This window comes from Anabrus simplex, chromosome 2 (assembly GCF_040414725.1).
Source record: "Anabrus simplex isolate iqAnaSimp1 chromosome 2, ASM4041472v1, whole genome shotgun sequence".
In the NCBI taxonomy this organism is placed as follows: Eukaryota; Metazoa; Arthropoda; class Insecta; order Orthoptera; family Tettigoniidae; genus Anabrus; species Anabrus simplex.
Window position 1 is genome coordinate 1,206,712,282 of NC_090266.1, and position 5,044 is coordinate 1,206,717,325.

The window sequence follows — 5,044 nt, forward strand, 5'->3', positions numbered from 1 at the left end:
ACAACAATCAAACTCAGTAACGTTTAGGAGGGTGTAGCGACGTTTGCGGATAACTTCGTCACTTTCCCGAACAGGTCCTGTTAGAGAGGCACCAATTACGTGCGATGAAACTGCTGAGATGGTTATGAACACTTTCCGGGAGAATCCTCATACGAGTACCCGGCCAGTATCACAAAAGTCTAACATCCAGCCAGTCGTCTGTTGTCAGGATTTTGCATTCCAGTTTTTGTCGTCCGTATCACCTGCAATTAAATCAAGAACTCCACGGACGAGATTTGGAAACTCGTGTTGATTTCCATGCCTGGGTACTGACGCAAGTGGCAAATTATCCAGCGTTTGTGTCTCCCAATTTATTTTTGGACAAGCTACGATTTCATAATATAGGCTCTGTGAATCATCATAATATGCACTACTGGAGTGTTGAAAACCCGTACTGGGTAAGGCAGGCAGCATTTCAGGCACGATGGGGAGTAAATGTCTGGTGTAGTATACTGGGTGATCACCCAATTGGACCATATTTCCCTGAGGATCATTTGACAGGAGCCCGGTACCTACAGTTTCCTCAAGACCAACTACCATTGCTGCTAGAGGATGTGCTCCTGAGTGAGCGTGTAACCATGTGGTATCAACAAGACCGAGCTCTCCCTCACATGTCAGCAGATGTTCGCAACTACCTGAATGTTAAGCGTGGGTCACACTAGGCTGCTTGCCAGCCGCTGGTGATCAGCGGCTGGCAGTAGCACCAGCAAGCAGCGGCTGGCAACCCGGTCACACACACCCAGCAAGCAGCGGCTTTTTAGTTCTAGTCGGCATGTCGTCTGTGGGTCCACGTAAACGAGAAATTAGGAGGTTATTAGGGATGGCTGTGACGGAGCTTTGTTTGGAAATGCTTCGTCACCGCAAGGGGAGACGATGGTGGAGTAGAGCTTGGATTCAAAGAAGGGAAGAGTTAGGAGCATCTTCAAGACTTTTTCAGGAGTTAAAAGAAGAGGACCCAGAAACATACAGAAATGTTTTACGAATGTCACCTTCTAAATTCCAAGAGTTGCTGGAATTAGTAGAACCGCTGATTAAAAAACAAGATACTAAAATGAGAGAGGCGATTCCATGTAAAATAAAACTGGAAATTATCTTACGGTATCTCGCAACTGGAGATAGTTTTAGATCTCTGGTTTTGTTGTTTAGAGTGCCGCACAATTCAATCTCTGTGTTTTTACCTGAAGTTCTTGCTGCTAGTTTTGAAGTTCTCCAACCATTTATGAAGGTAAGCATGATTAAGTTTTTATTCAGCTTTCAGCATTTTTAACAATAATATCCTGTCGGTAATACTTTTTTATTGTAATAGCTGTTGGATACCGGTACGCTAAGCATAGCTTCTAATTATGATCTTCACCTTTTATGGACAAACATCATTACAAGTACGGTATTAACTAAAGTTGTACAACATATTTTATTAACTGATATTATTTATTTATTTTGCGCTGCTTGCGTTTAATATTAACACCTAACTTTTCATAAACTAAAAATACAGTAGAATTAGAATACATACAACTAACATTAAACAATAGTAATTGAAAGAGTATTGTAAAACTATTTGTTAAATAAGAATATGCACTACAAATAATTGTATATTATTTAGAATTTAAAACGTGTTGATAAATGAAATATTACACACGAGAAATGAAATATTTGGAACGAAATGCATTATTTAATATAATGTGGGCAGCGATTTGTGTTCTTATTGGCATCTAAGCATCGTGTTCTAAAGGGCAGATGCCAACCAATGATTTGGAGAGAACATCTAAATCATGTGGAGGTTGTTCCTCGTCCAAGCATGTTTTATCAGATAGTTCAGAGTATATTTGATCGAATTCATTATTGGAAGTGCTGTTTGAAAGACTTGTGTCATCAACGTCATAATGTCAAACACTTTATGATAGTGGTTCACTGTTGTTGAAATTTAAAGATGCGAGTCTCTCTTCAGTGATGAGGTTTTGAAACTTGCTTTGAAGTATAATGAAACTTCTGAGAGGGAGCTCTCGCATCTGGGATGCAATATGCTTAGCAAATTTGTCATATTGGTCTTCCGTGTCATTAGTGGTTAATTCTGCGATTGATTGCAATTTATTTACTGCACTTTCAAATCTAGTCGGTTTGCGTCTTTTAAACTCCTTTGCGCGTTGTGGTGGATCCATGTTTGTGGATGGACGCTTTGTCGATGACGAAGGTGTAGTAGACGCAGACTGTACAAGCGATTCCACTACTTGTGATGCTCCCTGTTCAGCCATGTTCACAGTATCACTGTTTGAATATCGTTCACCTTCACACATCGATCGCTGCGGTATATCCTGAAAACAATATACACCTACAATAATTTCTCAATTAAATAATTGAGAGAAATTATTTGTAGACCTATGGTTATGCACAGGATTATCAGAGTGCAAGTAAACATGACTTTTGTTTAAAATACACTGACTGACAGAGCAAATGCAACACCAAGAAGGAGTGGTTCGAAAGGGATGAAAGTTGGGGAAAAAACAGAGACGGCACGGACGAATAATTGATGTTTATTTCAAACCGATATGCAGGTTACACAATGCGCACGGCATCGACTCAGTAGGATGTAGGACCACCGCGAGCGGCGATGCACGCAGAAACACGTCGAGGTACAGAGTCAATAAGAGTGCGGATGGTGTCCTGAGGGATGGTTCTCCATTCTCTGTCAACCATTTGCCACAGTTGATCGTCCGTACGAGGCTGGGGCAGAGTTTGCAAACGGCGTCCAATGAGATCCCACACATGTCCGATTGGTGAGAGATCCGGAGAGTACGCTGGCCACGGAAGCATCTGCACACCTCGTAGAGCCTGTTGGGAGATGCGAGCAGTGTGTGGGCGGGCATTATCCTGCTGAAACAGAGCATTGGGCAGCCCCTGAAGGTACGGGAGTGCCACCGACCGCAGCACATGCTGCACGTAGCGGTGGGCATTTAACGTGCCTTGAATACGCACTAGAGGTGACGTGGAATCATACGCAATAGCGCCCCAAACCATGATGCCGCGTTGTCTAGCGGCAGGGCGCTCCACAGTTACTGCCGGATTTGACCTTTCTCCACGCCGACGCCACACTCGTCTGCGGTGACTATCACTGACAGAACAGAGGCGTGACTCACCGGAGAACACGACGTTCCGCCATTCCCTCATCCAAGTCGCTCTAGCCCGGCACCATGCCAGGCGTGCACGTCTATGCTGTGGAGTCAATGGTAGTCTTCTGAGCGGAAGCCGGGAGTGCAGGCCTCCTTCAACCAATCGACGGGAAATTGTTCTGGTCGATATTGGAACAGCCAGGGTGTCTTGCACATGCTGAAGAATGGCGGTTGACGTGGCGTGCGGGGCTGCCACCGCTTGGTGGCGGATGCGCCGATCCTCGCGTGCTGACGTCACTCGGGCTGCGCCTGGACCCCTCGCACGTGCCACATGTCCCTGCGCCAACCATCTTCGCCACAGGCGCTGCACCGTGGACACATCCCTATGGGTATCGGCCGCGATTTGACGAAGCGACCAACCTGCCCTTCTCAGCCCGATCACCATAACCCTCGTAAAGTCGTCTGTCTGCTGGAAATGCCTCCGTTGACGGCGGCCTGGCATTCTTAGCTATACACGTGTCCTGTGGCACACGACAACACGTTCTACAATGACTGTCGGCTGAGAAATCACGGTACGAAGTGGGCCATTCGCCAACGCCGTGTCCCATTTATCGTCCGCTACGTGCGCAGCACAGCGGCGCATTTCACATCATGAGCATACCTCAGTGACGTCAGTCTACCCTGCAATTGGCATAAAGTTCTGACCACTCCTTCTTGGTGTTGCATTTGCTCTGTCAGTCAGTGTATATTTAACACTCTGGTTTGAATGCCTAACGGTAGGTTTGCAAAGAAATTCATAATAAATATTACAATTAGTAGGCTAGTTGAGTGTATAATTTTCATTATCCATTAATATTATACTTTACTTTCAGGTACCTGACACAACAAGCCAGTCGAATGAGATTCAAAAAGGATTCGAATATAAATAGAACTTTCCTCACTGTTGCGGTGCTTTGGATGGAAAACCTATTAGAATTAACCGGCTTCCTAACTCAACATCATCGTTTTTCAAATACAAGGGAACCTACAGTATTATTTTGTTTGCCATGGTAGATGCCGACTATTGTTTCAGGTATATAGATGTTGGACATGATGGCAGAGCCAATGACAGCACGGTATTTAGGAACCGTACGTTAAAGATAGCCCTTGAGAAAAATCTTAATTGCCCAAACGGAGGACTTTGTGTAGCAGATGATGCCTTCTGCCTGACACCATTTTGTTTGAAACCATTTTCACACAGAGGACTAACAGTACAAGAGAGAGTCTTTAATTATCGTTTATCCAGGGCAAGGTGCGTTGCTGAAAATGCATTTGGCATTTTAGCAGCTAGATTTCGCGTTTTCAACACACCTATACCACTGAACGTGGACACAATAGAAACTCTAGTGAAATCAGCTTGTGCTATCCACAACTGGCTCAGGCAGACCTCTTCTAGAACATATTTCCCTTCAGGTTCAGTGGATGATGAAGACTTAAACACAGGTGTGATAACTCCAGGAGCTTGGCGTATTGTACCGACTTTCATGTCCCCGGTAGACCTTTTCTATTTATCAAATAATTGTGGTCGCGCTGGGGAGCAGGTACGGAAATGGTACATGCATCAGTTCATGACAACTTTATCTGTTCCGTGGCAGATGATATCAATTGGTATGAAACCAGATGACAATTCCGTAGTATAAAACTATCTAACACAAAAAACTTGAAAATTGGCAAATAAACTGTTCGTTGAATATCTTTGGGGTTTATTTTGATAATTAATTTCAGATTTTTATTCATTTATTAATAGATATAAATGACAATAAGTCCCCCTACCCAATTAATGTAATAACATGTGTATGTTAATGACAGTCTAATAAAACTCTAATAATATTAACATATTGGAATCATCATTTACCTACTTA

The 5,044-nt window shown here is 43.7% G+C and overlaps 1 pseudogene; it reads left to right on the forward strand.

The window, feature by feature from the left end:
- The first annotated feature begins 811 nt into the window (after positions 1 to 811).
- LOC137498523 (uncharacterized) lies at positions 812 to 4,822 on the forward strand (annotated as a pseudogene).
- Positions 4,823 to 5,044: the final 222 nt, after the last annotated feature.